Source organism: Ixodes scapularis, unplaced genomic scaffold, assembly GCF_016920785.2.
Source record: "Ixodes scapularis isolate PalLabHiFi unplaced genomic scaffold, ASM1692078v2 ptg000187l_1___fragment_1__unscaffolded, whole genome shotgun sequence".
Classification (NCBI taxonomy): domain Eukaryota; kingdom Metazoa; phylum Arthropoda; class Arachnida; order Ixodida; family Ixodidae; genus Ixodes; species Ixodes scapularis.
In genome coordinates, this window is record NW_024609930.1 from 665,517 (window position 1) to 682,185 (window position 16,669).

Genomic DNA, 16,669 nt, shown 5'->3' on the forward strand with positions numbered 1-16,669 from the left:
TCGTTCGCACACTTCCCTCCAACATTTTTATTTCTGCTTCTTTTAGTCTTATATCTGCTGAACTGGTACGCTCAGCACTTTAACTAGCGTGTAGGTATGTGGATGTCAGTTTTCAGGCTCGGTTCGTTCATTTAATGTATAAAGTTTTGTGTGTAATTGCTTACATGCTTTCCTTACCCACCGCTTATCCTCTATTTTTATTAACTTTTCTTAATTGAAATGGAAGGAGGTAGAATAAAAAAACCTGCCTTCCGCCTAGCCTTGTTTTATGGCGTTGCTCTATCTGTGTTGCCATGAGACGCGAGTAATTCGGATTCATTCGGCGAGATTTTGAAAATACTCCTAACCATGGTTAATTGTGCATGTTAGCAACCACTAAGTTTTTTTTTTCTTATGGCAACCATGGATGTGACAGCAACTCGCCAAAACGTCTGGACGATTCAGAGCTTTGCGACGGACATGTATGCAGGAAAGAAATGTACGCGCGACACAACTTCAAAACTCTCAAAAAGGGTTAACACATCGACACGGCGTCGGCTTCTTTATCGGTATCCATGCGTGCGAAGGCGAAGAGACCCAGCAATTTGGTCTGCCAAGACACGTCCTTTGATCACGCCGCCTGACCGCGAGACTTAATGCGTTAGACTTGTTCCTTCTTGCCTGCGGTGCTGCGCTTGCATAAATAATTCCACGCGGGTTCTCAATAGGACCGTTTACGCAGGGGTTTTCAAAATATTTCCGCGAATTACGGCGAACGAGCAGAAAACATATCTTTCATCTCGCAGTCATTCAGCCACTGCAACACTTCACCCGACAGATTCTACTCAGGCCAAAATATCCCTATTCTGCACCTACGGTGGCCGCGTTCGTGGAGTGGGAAAGCGCGTTCCAGCAAACTGTAACAGAGATCTGTGGTTTACTTCGACATAACCTTTGACAAGCATCATTCGATGTAACACTCTGCCTCACTCAAAAGTTGACTTTTTTCACAGAACCAAATCTCTCTATCATCGGTACCAGCGTGATTATCGCTGGACCTATTTAAGTCATTTGTGCAGAACACAAGCGCAACTACGTGCTAGAACTTCATCAGCATTGCTTGGAATCAAGGTATAAAAAAATCATGACTTTAATAAGAATACTTGAGATTGATTTGATTTAAATTAGATTCGTTTGATTCAAATAAAATTTATTTTATTTAAATCAGAGGTGATTGATTTAGGGACGGAACGAGCGGGTTGGTATGGATAGTAAACTTGAGGAAGAAAACGAGAAAGGACGGTTGCCAGTTGGAAGTTTGTGTTTGTCCGTCCTTTCTCGTTTTCTTCCTCAAGTTTACTTGATTGATTTAGATCAGATGAATTTTTGCTTAAATGCCTGTAGGTAGAAAAAGCTTATTTATCAATATATATATATATTGTTAAACATGGCATGTTGACTCATAGATCAGCCTAAGACTGAAAGCAGGCGGTGGGAAATATTTACTGCGAATCTAATCTTTCAAAGCACGGTTGAATAAACAGACTTTTACTTGTGTAACTAGCCATACTAGAAGAAGCGCAGCTTAATTTTTTTATTACAGAAAAGGTTTTATTTTCGAGTTCTTGTTTTGTATTATGACTTTCTTGCAGTTCGATTAATTTTCTTCTTTTAATATGTTTCTTCCACGGTCTAATTTGCTTGCAATAGCTACGCAACTGACTAAAAAATGCCAAGGTAGGAAAAAGGCTCAACGCTTTGGCTAGTTCAGAAGGTATGTGGTGGTTGAAATTGAATGACCTATAGTTCTCTCTTTTAACACTTTCCAGTTTCCCTATCCTACTATAATTTTAAATGCAGCGACACCATCCAATCAAGAAGTACTGCATCAATCTTTGCATAGACTTTGTCAAAAAAAGCTTCCTTCGGTGTTTGCTTCTCCCATTTGACTAAGCTTTCCGCTATTTATATTTTTGCACTACCTGCCTTGAAGGTGTAGCTTGTCTACATGCGGAGAAGTAGTTAAGTAAATACCTTGTAAGGTGGGCCCTTTCTGATATTTGCAAGCTCACTTTGTCACTGTAGCAACAAATAACTAGCATGGGACTTAAATCAACAATGGGTGTCGTCTACCCCATTAAATTAATTCGAAACAACAGTAAACAGAAACCTGGTCAAAAATTAAGTCTGTCGAAACCTGTTGCCGGGATTGTTTTGATTATAAAGAACAAATCAGTGATGGTCTAATTGGTTAAGGCATCATCAGCAAGAATAGGGAACTTTGCAGGTTGGATTTCCGCTCCAGGTCAAATATCTGCCAGCTTTATTTCTCCTTTTCCACTAACATTAATGCATTAAATTAAAAAATCACTCTCGCCCCCCTTTGTCCACAATATATATATTTTATAATTAGGTGCTGTACTGTGCCATTTGGTTGACCTTATATGTGACGATAAAAACAGCTAAAGAAACGCGAACTATAGTGACGAACATACACGACAGGACAATGCTGTACAACAGGACAGCATTGTCTTGTCGTGTTTGTTTTTCTTGGTAGTCCGCGTTTTCTTTCTGTTTTGCCCATCATGTATATATGTGTATCAGGTGCAAGTGTTCAGAAAATATGACACGTAGATAAACCACAAGGGTTCACATTCGTGAAATCTTTTCAGTTCCAGAATATTGTTTAAAAGGCTACAGTGCACTGAAACGCAGAGGCCAACCTTTTGAGTAACATTCCATATTTGTTTGTGTCATTTCGTATTGAGAATAGGAGACTTGTAAGTGTTAAATTAAGCATTCCGTTGTGTTCCTAATGTTGTCAGTCATCACAGTTGTCTGTATCTTATAAGCACATTTTAAACTGATGTTCTATTGATTTAATAATAATGTGTTTTATTGTTGTCTGCTGAATGTCTAACTGTGCTATGTAAGAAACAGGACAAAAAGGAGGATACATAAACAATTTATTTTAGACACCATATAACTACAAACATGTGGCACATTGAGCTGGCCCCAGCGTGTGGCACATTGAGCTGGCCCCAGAAGCAATGGAGCTGGGGGAACACAAAAAGCCGTGTGAGGAGCAGCGTGTCAGTTAAGTTAAACACAGATTTCCAATTGTTTTTCAGTATGGCAGTTGCACTTTCACAGCGTAAAAGAGTCTATTGGCAACAGGAGACGGGATTTAAAAACGTGCTTTAGCCCTGTAAATTAGAAGTGCACTTCTCACCGTAATGATCCACTTAGGGCCGGTTGCACCAACGCCGCTTACCTTAACCCAAAGCGGCACTTTCCTAAGCCGGCTTAGCGCCCTAAACCGAACTCAGGTAAGCACGGGTTTAAATTCCGATTGCACCAACGTTAAGCCGGCTTTACAGACGCGCCCCTAGCTAAACGGTGGATTTGCGTAGGGAATCTAGGGACAAACAGAGCGAACTAGGGAACGCTTAGAGGGACGAATACGATTGGCGGAGAGGAATCACGTGATGTAAAAAAAAAAACTGCCGTAGTAGTAGTCGTCGTTGGCGTCTGCTTTTCACTGTATTTCTTCGGTGAGTAACAAATTAAAGGCCTCCAAATTTAATAATTTTTCGTTTAACTTTCAATAACAGAAGTCAAAGCTTCAAATAAACACGAATGCTCTTTACATCTGTGATTGTGTGTTTAATATCGGTTGATAACAGGATATTTTGACAGTAGTAGTAGTTTTTATGCTCACATTTTGAGGTGAAGGAGCCATCGGGGGCTCCAAATCTCACTGAACGCGAGGACACTCTACTCGCTACATCGCTGAACACAAGACATCATCGATATAAGTAGGCAGGTAAGATGACTACTAAAATCAAGTCAAGCCTGAGACCGATGAAGTTCAAAACAGTGACGAACTCGCCACGGCAGCTGCGAAAATGCCCGGAAATCGTCGAATAGAAGTCGTCGAGAGGTCAGGTCACGAGACCTTGCATCGACGGTACTCGTTGCTATCAGCAAGGTGACAGAACTGTACTGTACCGTCCTTGAACATCCGCTGCAGCCTCAAACGGACTTCAGTTTCACACTGTCGAGTTCAGAAAAAAAAAAACTCTCACTAATATATCACATCGTGCCGATAAGAACAGTCGTCTCTTCGCATCACCTGCCCCAGCCTGCCCCGATACAGCAATGAACGAATCTAGCAAAGTAGTCGTTACGATTTGCCGTCGCCATGAATGAAATATATGAAGCAACATATTCCTAAAATATCGCGATCACCAAAAAAGTTATGGTTATGGAACGATACAGTTTTCTGAAGCCAAGATTCTACTCGCGGGATTAGGAAAATTCACTGAAGATTGTCTCTAACCTCAGAAAACGAAAGAAATTGAATTTTCGTTGTTTTATTACTTAAAAACACCGCAATCTAATGCGAACGGCAGAGGTGTCGACAATCAGCTGATCGCCGAGATCACGTACTGCCACTATTCAACGCGCTGATCGAATTGAAGGATACGCGCTGCAAGTGTAAATAAACAAGGTGGTAAATAACAATACGTTACGGTTATGCGAAAATTAGTAAGTACATACAAATAAGCTCGGTGACAGAAGAACCAACGGGACGAGAGACGTGAGCCCCGTGAGCCCCACAGACCCACAGCTCCGTACGTGTCTCGGTTAGGGCTAACACGCCCTGAGAGTGGAAAGCCAACTTGAAAACAGAGGTCGATAGACACTTCACGCGACAATATTTCGAATCCTTGTCACAATCGAAGGTCATTTTGTCGAGACTTTCACGCTGGTGTAGCCTAAAACACTTCGCACAACCAATTTCGTCCACCGCGTCGACCGCGACAAACCAGCCGCCATGTTTTAAATCCAGGATTAAGAAACAACCAAAAGCAAAGCGCCCAATGTTGAGCGCTTAAGTTAAGCGTAGTTTAGTGCTAGGTTTAGCGATAAGTGAGTTTCGTGCAACCGGACGAAACCGAAACTAAGCTTAGGTTCCCGGCTAAGCTCCGCTTTGCGCTAAGCGTTGTTGGTGCAACCGGCCCTTAGTGAAAAAGTGAAGGTATTGTAAGTGCGTCTCACCCTAAGTTATTGCGCACTGCAGGAAAGCGAGAGGCTCGCAAGCGCGCTTAACCTTACACTTATGTGCACTGCAGAAAAGCGAGGAGCCCGCAAGTGCGCACTCATTCTCCGAATGGGCGCTGTGGGAAAGCTAGAACCCCGCAAGTGCATTTCCCTCTGGGATCTTGAACACTATGGGAAAGCTAGAAGCTTGCAAATACCCTGCAGCCTACAATGCGCAAAGCTAGTTCATATGCTTCTTGCACAGGGGCTTTGCCGACATCAGAAAGCCGAGCTCGCATTGGCTGATAAAAATATAGTGGGTAGCCCTCAAGGCATCTATCATTGAGGTCCACCTGCTTCCTATCAGTCAAAGCTAATCCGAGCTCGGCGTTATTCAGACGACACCGCAACTCATGCGCAAGAACCTTGCTCTCCGCATTGTGGAAAAGCTAGGAGCCTGTAAGTGCGCTTCACCTTACAACAGTGGGGGTTGTGGGAAAGCTAGAAGCCCGAAGGTGCGCTTCAAACTATAATGTTGTGCAGTGCAGGAAAGTGACCTAGTAAAAGTCCTCTGCCTAGTTTAAATTTACTGCAGGAAATTTGCACGCGCCTTTTACCTTGGAAATATCATTTTCGCCACAAATTAACCAGCTTTATTCATTTGCGGATTTATAGCACAATATTTTCTTGTTACGCTCAGCACAATAACTTTGCGATTAAGACGCACGACAAAAACTCTGCAAGCAAATGAAGATTGAGATATGAGTTTAGTTCACGAACAAAACTATAGATCACAAACATGACTTTTCAATTTTAATGAAGTAGAAAATCCCGTAACAAAAATGAAAAATAATGATATCACATCACTAAATAAAGGACATGAATTTATAAGAAGAGGTAACTTAACATACAGGAATCTTTTAGGTGCAAACATTCGAGCGGCACCTATCAGAAGCAGTGTGCTCCACTTCATAATAATTCTTCGTTCAGCTTCAGTTCCTCGACCTCCACAGGTGAAGCTGAGCATACACTTGGCATCCACAATAAAGGCAACAAAATGCTACCAAGGAAGCTGCATGAATTAACAATTTTAAAATAAATACTTAACCACAAACAAAAGCCCGTTCGTCTGCAGGCACTACTGTCTCTTTTATATTATTTAGAAGGTTATCACAACTTTACAATATAAAAAAATGTATCCATCCGCCACCAGAAAATGCGTTTGCTAGCAGTGGGATACTGCCTAGAAACCTAAACTACCAAATCAAAACAACAAAAACAACACATGACACTATTCACAAACAAGTGCAAACGTATAACAGGAGCAAAAAATATTCAAATTAAATAGCAAGGGTAAAAAATATTTTTTTAAATAAATAAGGGTAAATACGTTTAAAATAAATGGGGGAAATCTGAACACATAGCTGTTCATGACTACGACCACTTTAAAGTACACGAAAGCTCTCGACGGTTTTTTTACGTGGTGCACAGACGCAGCAGAAAAAAGCTAGGGAAAGAAGATAGTCAGGAGGCCAAAGCGGTAAAATTTTGTTCTCACATAACGTTGTCGGTCGGGTCTTCATTGGTCCAGCAGGTCCGGTAGAAGCTGGTCTTCCATGTTTGCTCCATTTAGTTCTGCTGAATCTTGGCCCTGGTAGTCTTCTGCTTTATATTATGGGCAAGCTAGTACAGGAAACCTGCAAGAACCTATGCAGGTTTTTTTTCGAAACGGGTGCCTTAGTCTCAATCGATTGTCCTGGCAAGGGGTGCAAAGAATCTTATCTCTTTAGTCTTACCTGTTCACCCCAAAGCAAAGGCAACGGCATTCAAGGTCTTTTACACGTGCACCTGATGCACAGTGCAAGCCGACACACTAAGTCTGTGCGTGGAAGGAATAAAGCGACACTTGTTTTCAAAGTTAGCACAGCCCAACATACCATGTTGCCGCTCCAAGACCTTGGCGTACTCATCAAAATCGAACGACTGATGCCGCACACAAAGCCTGTCATAATCGTGAAGTGACCCCCTTGGAACGCGGCCGGCGCGAGACACGCGAGTACGCGTGAAAAAAAAATTTATGCATTTTTTTTTTTTTTTTTGTCTGGGAGCTTGGAGCGAGTAGCCGCTCATTTAGTAGCTGCTGCGGGTATTCCAATCCCAGAAGATTGGACATGGTTTCACGCTCAAGAGCCGCTACCGTTGACGTGAGCTGCCAAAATGTTTGATGAGTACCTTAGAGGGCTCGATGCCGTCTTTGACATGGACCATAAACAGTTGGTTCCATTGCTGGGAACTTGCTCTATTGACGTACTACTTAACGGCGGGAAGAGTAGACACAAAAGCCTCATGCGAAACAGCTTCTTGCGTGGAGGCAGCGTGTCAATAGAGCAAGTTCCCAGAAACGAAACCAACTGTTTTTGCTCCGTTTCAAAGACGGCATCCAGTACTCTAGGTACTCATCAAACCAGTCGGCGGCCCACGAAACGCCAGTACTCCTTTCTCGATCTGGGCGTACCGCGTCTTCGCCGAGGTTGAATAGCGAGAAGCCAATCGGTCGTTCGTCACCCCTGATAAAGGCACCAAGGCCGAACGACGAGGAATCTGCAGAGATAATAGTGACAGGGTAAGGTCGTATTATGCCATGAACTCGGCCGAGACGAGCTGCTTTTTAAGCTGGCTCCCAACCGCATTCGAGATGTTTTAGGGGCGAAGCTCCTTAGGGTCTAGCCTCGTCCATCCGTCCGGCGTCGGTGCTAACATTGACTGCCATACCATCTGCCTTCTTAAAAAAAAGAAAACAAATGTTTCCGCAGTCGACAGGATTCGAACCTGTGCGGTGAGACCTCAATAGATTTCTAGTTCATCGCCTTAACCACTCGGCCACAAATGCGGGACGAGTAGGCGGTTCTGAGATATGGTACTAACTCAAGAGCTGGGATTACTATTTTAGGGGCGAAGCTCCTTGGGGTCAAGCCTTGTCCATCCGTCCGGCGTCCGTGCTCACATCGATTGCCATCCCGTCTCTTTGTCATGGATGAACCGTTGCATGTAGCCACCCAACTTCTATACAGGAGGGGGCGCTGCTGTCAAATGCGTATATCATCGCGTTAAACTTTGCATGCATTGGCTCAACGTTTATAGACGAGAGGGCGCTGCGGTAAAATGCTCAAATGCGTATATAACCACGTTCCATACCACACATTTCCTTTCTGACATGGACCGTTGGCTTAAGCGGTGGTGATGCGTTCCCACGGTTTCTAGCGGATCCAAGCTGATCCGCTAGAAGAACCACTGGCTCTGCATTTCACCGACCATAACGCAGTAATAATGAAGTCGAAACGCAACCCGCAACTCAGCACTGCCTATGAGCAATAAAAAATCAGCACCATCAGCACCACCTATGAGCAATACAAAAATCAGCACCATCAGCACTACCTATGAACAATAAAATCAGTATCATCAGCACCACCAGAGCTTCGCCCCAATCAACATCATTCACCACGTGGAGGTGTTGCGTTGTTTTTTTTTTTTATAATTACCGCAATACAGCAAGTTCCCAGCAACTTGCTGGAACTCTTTGTAGCAGAGTTGCCGCGGTAGCTTGTTCACACCTCGGTAGCGTTCGTTAAGCGCCCAGACCTCAAAACGGTGTCTACGCTGCCACTCCGATAAGCAGAAACGGTTCTTCTGCCTCGGAAAGACGGAAAAAAAAAACTCTAATATACAATTTCTTCCCGAGATATTAGAAGTGGCCGCCGATGCTTACCAATGTACGCGCTCGAAGTAAGAGTGGTACTATTAGCGCCAACGTGCAAAATGACAGCATCAAAATTGGACAAAACGTCAGACACATGAAAAAGCAGGTTCTCGATACCTATGTTACTAAACGGCAGCACTTTCGACTACCCCGTTATTTATTAAAAAATACTGGTTCAAATATTTCCCAATTGAATCACATGCAAGTGAAACGGGAAGAATGTGGAAAGAACGACCGTGGTAGTGGACGGAGGCTTATACAAACAAACACATTCAAGTTAAAATATTCGCAAGAACACTAGATACGGAGAATTCACACAGAGCGGTAGTCTAAGCTATGCGGGGAACAAAACAAAAGAAAGAAAATGCTTTAAAAAAACAGAAAATGGTTGAAATTGCTTGTGCAAAACCAGACAAGAAGAGCAGTCACGACATGGTACGAACAGGTTCAATGACTGTCACTCGCACGCTCACATGCCAAACCAATAGCAAACCAAATCGGAAGTCGGCTCCTGCGTGGCGGTAGCCTAGTCGAGGCGGAGAGCGGCTACTTCAACGCCGAAAGTGACGTGATGCGTAGATGTAGCCACCCCCCTCCCTCTCCCCATTGTCTGGGCTAGATCTCCGCGCGTCAATGTAGACGGCCCCATAAACAATAACCACCCCCCCCCCCCTCCCCCTCCGTCGGGCACACCTAAAAAAAAACCACATCATTCCCCTTGACTCATTTCCTCAGTCATTAAGTTTTCTCTCTCTCTCTCCACGTGGTGAATGATGTTGATTGGGGCGAAGCTTTGGTGGTTCTGATGATACTGATTTTATTGTTCATAGGTAGTGCTGATGGTGCTGATTTTTTATTGCTCATAGGCAGTGCTGAGTTCCGGGTTGCGTTTCGACTTTATTATTACTGCTTTATGGTCGGTGAAATGCAGAACCATTGGTTCTTCTAGCGGATCAGCTTGGATGCCCTAGAAGCCGTGGTAACGCATCTCCACCGCTTAAGTCAACGGTCCATGTAACAAAGAGAATGTGTGGTATGAAACGTGGTTATATACGTATTTCAGCATTTGTCCGCAGCGCCCTCTCCTGTATAGATGTTGAGCGGCTAGATGCAACGTTTCATCTATGACAGAAACCCCAGCTCTTGAGTTACAACCACATCTCAGAACCCCCTGCTCGTCTTGCGGTCGTGGCCGAGTGGTTAAGGCGATCGACTAGAAGTTCATTGGGGTCTCCCCGCACAGGTTCGAATCCTGTCCACTGCGAACATTTTTTTCTTTTTCTGTGAGCACGGAAGGACGGATGGACGGACAAGGCTAGACCTAAGGAGCTTTGCCCCTAAAAAAAGGAGATGTTGCCATTGCTTTAGTCTTATACGGTTATCCTTAACTCTTTGTATACCGATAACAGAAACACGGAGGAAACTTGTTTTACTTCCATCTAAGCAGTCAATGTTGCAATCACACCGTTGACAGCCTGTTTGCCGTGGGAACACATCATCTTGAAGCCTGCATCCGACTCATGTTATGAAGAAAATTTGTTAACATGAGACACTTCTGTTGTGAAATTGGAAGCACCCATTAAGAGATGATTAACGTGGCAAACAGCTTCGGACAAGCTTGTATTTCAAATGACTTGAATCGGCTCTCTCGAACACGAACAAAACAAAACAGGCAGCCCCCCTCCTATTCTCCCCAAGAAATGTTTATAAACCCTCTCTCCTTGGTGAGCATGGCACACCAAGGAGAGAGCCCATGGCAGTGCCCAGTCCAGTCTGTAAAACACTCGCAGACACCTGGAGACGACGGACCCCTTAGGTCAAGTTCCAAGGTTGCAGGGACCTCGAAGGCATGTGGGGCTCACAAGCACACCCCTTAGCTCTGTACACTAGCATACTGTTTGAGCCGCGCCAGGTGTATCTGACCGGAGAGGGGGGTAAGCGTGCATGATACACCCGAGTACACCCTTTTTTCTAATGGTGTAGAGTCACTGACGAGATTAAAACAGCAGAAAGTTTCCTCAGCTGTGATGCCGCCAGCCCGAGCTTCCTAGATGCGATAAGAAATCGGCGTGTCGTTACGAGCAGCCACAGCGAGACAAAAAATGCAGAGGCCGCGTGCATCTGAGGAAGACTGTCTGCCGTTCTCATCTCATAAGTGACTCTACTAATCATCAAGTAAAAAAAAAACGCTACCTAATTTACAGAAACAAACTCGCTCAAAAACATGTCATCCGCATAAACACCGAAATCTCTGAGCGGATGTCTTGGGTTTCGAATAGACTACGCAGTGTCAAGTGACAGGCTGTCCCGCCCCCGTTTTACGTCTTTCCAAAGAATTTCCTTTGTCTCGTGACACGGGAACGCTCACAGCCATCCACAGCCGCGCGCGACCCCAGCGTCAGTGCAGCCGCCGGGACGCAAGCCGATGCCAGCGGCCCCCGGCGGATGCTTAAAAGGCCATCTATCATCATTTCCGGAATCTCCGGTAACTGCGGAAAAAAAAAATTTGTTCCCTTTAACACGGGCGGCGTCGGAGGTAGCCATAAATAACTGGCTCGTCGAACAGACAGGCCACCGCTGTAAAAGCCTGCCGTTTCTGGTGGGTACAGGTGCGGCACGGGCAGCGCAGAAAAAAAGAAACTGCTTAGCGAGGTACGCCGAATGGCATGGCTAAGGAGAGTTTCATCTATCGTTCGTATATCTGAACACCCCCCCCCCCTCTGTTTTATATTGGATGTACTTTCTTTCTCTGGAAAGTTTTAGAGCCAACTTCCTTTGCTCGCTAATTTCTTAGTTATTATACCATATAGTTTATCTTACATTATAGATTGATATGCCCGGTTTCAATTTAGGTCCGTTCGTATCCGGCGGTCAGATTCGACAGGGCCAATAAAGAAGCGCCAAAAGTGTATCGTAAAGACGTTTATGGGGATTTTTAGGGCACCGTTTTTGTACATCCGATACGGTACGGTGGGCCCTTCGGTACGCACAGCGTGTGCCCCACCACAGAACACTCGCACATGGCAGTTCGCACCGGAGGGCCCATCGTTCCGCATCGGATGTGCGAAAATGGTTCCCTAAAACTCCCTAATCTACTCTGTGTGTTGGTTATCGCAAGCTACACCAATAACGCACAGTAAATGCGCTGTTATCCTGCGCGTTTTTTTTTTTTTTTTGCGTGATTGACTAAGCCGTTGATTGCAAACGCAGAAAGCCTATTAACGCCAATACGACGCACTCTTGGTGCTGCTTGATTGGCGTCATCGGATCGTAGCATTCACTGCTGTCGGATTCATTGTGAAACGGAACAGAGTGTTCTTGTACAGAAAAAAAAAAGACGTCGGTTTGTAAACAGGTTATAATATAGCCTTTTGAGACTGCAAAAACCTAGGCATATGGGAGTTTGACTAAAAGTAATATTAATAATAATGATCAATTTTATTTCCCATTCTGGTTGGTACAAAAAGGGAGGAATTCAGGACAAAAAGCTGCGGTTGCAGCTTGACGAGGTCCTGGCGCCCTAACACACTTTGGCGGGAAAGCAGCATTGGAAACACAACGAAAACAAACACAAAAATGGGCACTAAAACAAAATAACGAGTATTCGCAGTGTTGCACTCAGCTTGAATGCATCCAAATAAATATTTTTAAAGTAGACACACGTTTTACCACAGATACAAAAAACTCCAGGCACTGGAGGTAAAATTTATGCTGTCTGTAATATGACTTTTCTCAACATTCGATTTGATGTCCCATAGATGCTGATATCATTGACTTCGAGGTTATTAAGTAAAGATTGTAATGCGTATCTTAATGATGAAAAGCCGCATTTCGTACGGGGTACTGAAACGCTCCAAATTTTGCCGTGACCTGTGACATATTTATAGTCTAGCTTTGTACTTTTGCTAAGCCTGACAGTGCGAAAAGGAAACAAAAAGTATTTTTATGTTTTAATGCCATATTATGCATCACCAGCAGGCGAAATTCGTACGAGTGGTCAATAGGTATGATGTTATGTTTAAGAAGGAGCTCCCGAGCAGGGTGAAAGACTGGTACATTTGCGACAATTCGAAGAGCCCTCTTTTGGGTTAGTAGTAGTTTTCTTAGATTTTGCACTGTTGTTTGGCCCCAAGCGAAATGGCAATACACGTACTAAGTGTAGTCAAAGAATAATATAAAATTAATTTAGCACTTGTTGGAAAGACATCACGATGCTTACAAAAAAGACCAATAGATTTATGAACTTTGTGATGTTTATAATCAACGTGCTCATTCCATGACAACAATTCAGTGAAATAAACACCCAATATTTTTACCCACTTCACCACTTGAAGTGTTGAAGACCCTAAAGTTATTTGAAGCAAATTAGGTAGTTGTCTATTTCGTGGTCGAAATAACACGCATTTAGTTTTATCCGCGTTTATTTTAGCCCGTTTACTTTCGTCCACAAATCGATGTTTGAAAAGACTCTTATTGCCGTGCTTTCTATTTCACCCGCTGTGTGGCCCTTAATAAAAATAGTTGTGTCGTCAGCATAAGAAACAAGGTTTGCCTGTGGTACACTATTTTCAATGTCATTAATAAAAATATTAAAAAGGAGTAGTCCGAGCATACTACCCTGAGGTAGTGTGCTCGGTTTAAATTTTTTGAGTGGTTTTAAATATAGTTGTTAATGGTAACGAATTGTTTACGGTACTACAGGTAAGATCTAAATAGGTTCAGAGCAGTTCCACGAATACCAATAGCCCTCTAACTTTTCCAGCAATATCGTGTGATCAATTATGTCAAACGCTTTTGAAAAATCAATTTATATATACCCAAAATAAGTTGCTTGTTTTTGAAAGCTTTCAATGATCTGCTGTTTTTGTACTAAGGGCGTTGATTCCGTTGACCGGTACTTACGAAAGCGATGCTGACTATTAGAAATAACATAATGTCTATCTAGGTGGGAATAAAGTCTCTGATGAATTATTTTCTGAATACCTTTTGAAAAAATGGGTAACAATAAAATAGGCCTATACTTTTTAAACATATTTTTATCGCCACCTTTATACAAAGTGACAGCCTTAACGCACTGCATTGCTTTAGGGAAAACACCAGAATAAAGCGATAGATTAAATATACACGTTAACACAGGTTACCCAATATCTACAACATACTTAATCGGTCTGATATTGAAATCATTCACGTCTTGACTTTTGCATTTTTAGGTTTCTAAAAGCCGCGAGCGCTTCACACTAATCTGTCGGGCTCATAAAAAAGAATTTTCAAAATTGCGATCGATATAACCACAAGCATCGGGTCCACTTTGAGGCAGATCTACATCACTTGATTGGTTCACTAGGCAACTATCAAAAGCATTCGCCAGAGCGCAGGCACACAGTTGAACATCTCTCCGGATTATTTTATCTAATGTTTGACGTTCACGGTTTGGATGCAATACATTGTTTACCCTTTCCCAAAAAACATCTGAATCTTTGTTATCATCTCTTCTAAATAGCCATCTATAGTAATCAGAATTGGCACGCCTTTGTAAACCAGTTAATTTATTACGATACCTCTTAAAAGCTTTAAGGTCTTCGGAGTTCCCTGTTTTTAAAAAGCGCTATCCATGCTGTTTTCTCACGTATGTTATTCAACACCTCCCTCGTCATCGAAGGCTTACGTATTTATTACGCAAATTGATGGTTCTGTAAGAAAAGCACTCATCGTACAGTTTTTTTAAATGTTTGTAAAAAAAATTCTTTTAAACGGTCGACATCTGTCTCCCAGTAAAAGGTGTCCTAATTTACTGAGCATAAAACATCTCTAAAATCCGCCATTGTTCCGTCTGTGACATTTTGCCTTTTTGAAGTATTGCGTCTTGCTCTGTTTTCTTTTTTTGTTTTGTGTAACGTTTTTATTAGCATAAATATTGGTAGGTGATTGCTGATATCGGCGCCAATAACATCAGCAGCTATGGAGCAGACATCATAATTCGTAACAAAGAATTCAATTAAGGTAGAGGTAGAGTCAGTAATTCTCGTCGCTTTAGTCGGAATACAGTCAAACCCATTTACTTCAATGACATGCACTAAGTCCCGCTGCGCTGTTGTGTTTACAAGCATGGTAATGTTAAAGTCCCTACCAAGAAAAGAACATATCCGGTTCTCTGCTACAAATGTCCAATGAGTGTCAAAGAAGGAAACAAACTTAGATACATCTCCAGATAGGGGGTGATACATAACAAAGAAAACGTAATCCTTGTGGGGGACCGTCAAGAACTCAAAGTCATCCGTAATTTGAGTGAATTCAGATATAGGTTTTCACTCCAAGCTATTATGTATGAACAAACACACCCCACAATTTCTTCTTTGTTCCCTACGAAGCGAATAACGCTTTTATAGGGGCATGCTAAAACATCCGAGTCGTCTTTATACCACGTTTCTGGCAACATAATAACGGGAAAAGAAACGCCGAGACAGTGAAATAGTGTATTAAGCTCCTCAAGTTTTGATTTCGCGAATCGAATATTCAAGTGACAGAAAGAAAAAGCAACAGGTTGGTCCGCTGTGGCAAATTTCGCAAAGTCAGTGAACGAGATAACCATAGGCGTGCACAGGGTCCTCCTATAGGGGAACCAATTTCACTACAGCGCTCCCCCCCCCCCCCCCCCGTCTCATTGAGACCCTTACGCCGTAGGGGTAAGGTGTTCAAGTGTACTCTAGATGGAGTGCACTAGAACACCATATTTTAACCGCAAAATATGACTTGCAAGTTTACTTCAGTGTCACCATAAAACTACCCTTGAGTTTACTTTCCCGCAGATTACTTGGAAGTCTAATTATTGCGGTTTACGAATGGAGCCCGGAGAATGATAATGCTTGAAATATGTTTAAACCTAAAAATTAAATATGAGCTGTGACACCGAACATGACGTAATGCCACAAAACGTCATACTTTATAATGCCACAGTTCAGGCTTTATTTTTACGTGTCATCGTATCCATATTTTCGTAGAACGCAGTAATTCGATTTGCAAGTGCTCTGCGTGAAAGTGGACTTACATGCGCTTTGAAGTGTGGGAGAATAAAGAAGATGAGATAACTTTTCTAACAACAAAAACGATTTATTGCCAAACAAAAAGGGAAACCCCCACGATAAAGAAACCACAGCTTTCACTCGTAGGGCACAAGCGCCATCACAAAACACAGAAAGAAAATGAATCGCACGAGGGCTCAAACGATGCACAATTTCAATTCACAAACGGTAGACTCTAAAAAAATATTCAACACAACACAACAACAGGGCTGGTGCAAATAAAACCAGTAACACATAGTAAAATTAACTACTCTATACGAAAGAACTATTCAAGCTGAGCTGTGTAAAAATACTATTGGTGTGAGAGTCGAACCTTAGTTTGGACGGAATCGGCTGTAGAGCACCCTCTTTCGCCGGCTGTCAACCAATTAAGGATAAAGTAGAATTATGTGACATTGTAGGTTAATGCGATAGCATATCCTGCGAAATTAAAACACATTCATAACAAAAGTTTGCGCGTTTTAGTCGTAAAATGCTTTAAGATATTATCAAAACTGATGGATGTTGCTAGGTCCTGATCCACAAAGGGCAGCATCAGCCAACGAAGCCGTTCCTTCGACATCGTGGATCTTAACTTGGTCTTTACATCTGCGAGCTTCGAAAATGTTCCGTCGCACGAGCAACTGGTTACAGGAAACGTGGAAAAAAGTTGAAGAGCGCGAGAAAAGTCCTTGAATACTTACTTGTCCAACCCATTTTCTTTGAGTGAATCCAGCCAGTCATAGGCGGTCATGCTGTTTGCTTTCTCGTCGCTAGTTCGGGACTTCAGGAGCCGCATTTCAGCACGCAAGCTGTCGGGATCTACCTC